This window comes from Glycine max, chromosome 1 (genome assembly GCF_000004515.6).
Source record: "Glycine max cultivar Williams 82 chromosome 1, Glycine_max_v4.0, whole genome shotgun sequence".
NCBI classification, from domain to species: Eukaryota; Viridiplantae; Streptophyta; class Magnoliopsida; order Fabales; family Fabaceae; genus Glycine; species Glycine max.
Window position 1 is genome coordinate 3,673,837 of NC_016088.4, and position 3,379 is coordinate 3,677,215.

Sequence of the window (3,379 nt, forward strand, 5' to 3'; positions counted from 1 at the left end):
AAGTCACTGTCCCTTCTCTGCTGATTGACGAATGAACGAGTGATTATCATGCAATCAGAAACACTTTTCAGATCCAGGGTACTAGTTTTTGGACAGGAAAATATTACCATGTTAAATTATTAAAAAAAGAAAATTAAGGTTCAAATATTACTTTTGAAGCTTTTGTTTCAGTTTTTTCTCATGAAAAATAATTTTTAAATTTTTTAGGTGGTTGCTATGTGTTAAAATATTATCTTGAAAAGTTACTTGGAGTAATTTTTAAAAATAAAGACTGTAAATATAACTATCTTTTAACATATAAATATTTTTATAATAAGTTTCATGGATATACACTTTCAATATAAAAAATTTTATATTGTTAACTAATTAAAAATTAATTTTGATATAACTTTTAGAATGATGAATGCCAAAGTCAATAAACTTACATAATGATAATTTTAAACTTACATAATGACAATTTTTTTATCCATATGAATGAAAGTCTGTATAATTTTTTTTACAAATCATGCACATTACTCGATAAACTGAGATAGAGCCCCCTTGGTGCAGATGAATAACAGTGTAAAGAAGTGCACATCCTTTTTCTCTCTTTTATAATCAAAATCAAATAAAAACAAAGCTTCTATATTCTTCACACTAAAATTACTTTACTTAAAGGCTTCAATATGCAACCCCAGGTGGCAGCCTGGCAAGCGCGCTGAGAACTTGTCTGTTAGATTTTCTTCACCAGAACACCATGTCCAAGCAGCTCACCAAAATAAATTCATATCCTCATTCGTTCAGGCGTTTACGCAAGCACGTGGCACTCGAGTTCAACATCTTCCCAGCAAATAAATGCATCAACATTGCAAACAATGAAATCATCACAAAGAGTTTTTTTTTTTTTTTTCTTTCAAAATGTTGCACCACAATAACTAATGGAACTTGACAAGTGAACTTTCAAAAAAGCAAAACAAAAAGGGAATGGAATGAACCCCTCGTAAGCTTTTGTCATAAAGTTTTGATCTTCAAATGAAAAAAAAAAAAAAACGGATTAAGCTACAACCACATCGAAATCGTCCTTGTCTTCTAAGAATTGAACTCATGCGGTAACACCCCATTAACTAAAATCAATTAAAGGCACCAGCTTTCAGCTTCGTGTGCGTGCAATTTGCTGTGAAAGTGAAGTTGCAAGTTTCATACTCACGGATTCAACAAATCGGGAAAGTGGGTCATTGAAGCTCTAAGAGTGGAAGTGCAAGTTGTTCCTGGAAATGGATTTCACGCAGAGAGAAAAAGAGGCTGCGCACGATAAGGCGCAGATGCGCAGGATAAGAGCGTTCGCGGTAAGTGCTTTCGCGGGAGACAAGTTACCAAAAAGGAATGACATGTTACCAAACACAAAAGGTAATGTGAATTCATTTATTACTTCTAGAAATCATAGCATAACTAGATTAATATTTACCCGTGCAGGTAAAGATTAATATGTTACAGAAAAAATTAATTGTTTAATGTAGTTTAATATTTCTGATAAAATATAAATTTTCCATATTAGTAATTTTTAGACTAAAGTATATTTTTGGTCTTCTATTTTTTATTAAAATTTGTTTTAATTTTTAATTTTTTTAAAGATTTATTTTAATAATTTATCTTTTTAAATTTGGGTTAATATGTTGCCTTTCTATTATAAAAATATTTAAGGCTGCTTAGAATTATTTATTTTTTACATTACTCTTTAATTTCTTGTCAGTGCAAATTGGACTCTTTGAAGTAAGATTACCCTCATAATAAAGATGAAAAAGGACCAAGGGAACGAGAAAAGAACATAGTGCACTGTAATAAAATGGATTTGTGAATTCACAATTCATTTTTTTTTTTACCAAAATGAACTCACAATTCATATACTGCAAAACTAATTGAGTTGATTATATAAAAAAAAAACTAATTGAGTGGAATATTTTACGTTTCTAAAATTTATTTGGCACTGCATACAATCAATAGTTTTCGGGCTTTTACTTCCTGCATCCCCCAATTTTATAATATATCCCCATGCTACCCTTCTCTTATTATAACTTTCTTTCATGTTCCATACCTCTAGGCTTCCTTCGTCATGTTTCGTTGTTGTTCTGCCTCCGTTTTTCTCTCTATAGTGACAAATACAGAAGAAATAAAAAAGTTTTACCCTTACAAAATTCCTATTCTGAAATACATGATTTCTGTTATGAGCGAGAGGAAGGAAAGATGGAAAATGCCTTGGATTCAAGGTCAAGTACCTCCTGTGCTAAACTAAGAATACTCAAGATAATTATTTTCCTGACTTTATTCATGCACGTGATATCCCTTTTATACACTGGCTTATCATGGCTACGACTAATAACAACTTTTGCGATAGCAACTAACAACCCTTAAGCCGTTGTAACTAACTAACGAACTTCCTAACTAGCAAGTAACTAACTAGTGGCCATGCATGCATTTACACGTAATCTTCCAAATGCTTTGGGCGCGAGATAACCCTTCGTGGATGGTTATTACGTGAAGTTGTGTTATCTTCTGCTACCTTGGTGACGTTGATGCTATCATTATCCTGCCCTGGGAAAATCATCTTGTCCTCAAGGTGATGGGTACTACAAACGTCGTCCCATTTCTCCCAGGTAGAATCTTTCGGGACGAGACCAACCCATTGCACGAGTACGAGGTGAGTAGGCGGTTCAGTCAAAAGATCCATTCGTGAATCGAGAATGGTTAAAGGCTCTAGTATAGGATGATTATGAAGTGCATCTGGTGGAAGGACGGAGGTTTGTAGTTCGAAAGGACCATGGTGAGGACGTAATAGTGAACAATGAAATACAGGGTGGATTCTGGACTCGTCCGGTAGCTGTAAATGATACGCAACACTACCAATGCGTTCCACTATGCGAAATGGCCCGAAGTAACGCTTCGTGAGCTTATTGGGTTGATGAGTACGGAGTGAAAGTTGACGGTGGGGCCGGAGTTTAACATAAACCATTTGCCCAACCTCATATTGGACATCCCGTCGCTTCTTATCAGCGAAGTGCTTCATGGTGTCTTGGGCTTTGAGAAGTTTACATTTGAGGGTAGCGTGAATCTCTTCTCTCGTGAGTATCATTGTTTGAACTGCATCGTTGCACGAGGAACTCATGAGATAGCTGGGAATGGAAGGGGGAGGTTTGCCGTATACCACTTCATAAGGGGTGACACTAGTGTCGGAATGTTGTGATGTGTTGTATGCCCACTCCGCCAAAGCTAAGAACTTGTACCATTCCGTGGGCTGGTTATGCACGAATGATTTGAGATATTGTTCAATGGTACGATTCATAACTTTTGTTTGACCATCAAATTGTGGATGGTAGGCAGTGCTCATGCGTAATGTCGTGCCACT

General features: G+C 35.4%; 1 long non-coding RNA gene across 1 annotated transcript; it reads right to left on the bottom strand.

The window, feature by feature from the left end:
- Window positions 1-448: 448 nt before the first annotated feature.
- Window positions 449-1,554, bottom strand: LOC121172773 (uncharacterized). The gene is made up of 2 exons (XR_005886394.1): window positions 1,187-1,554; window positions 449-819 (listed from the first exon to the last, which is right to left on the bottom strand). It is a non-coding gene; the product is annotated as an uncharacterized lncRNA (long non-coding RNA).
- Between the last annotated feature and the right edge of the window lie 1,825 nt (window positions 1,555-3,379).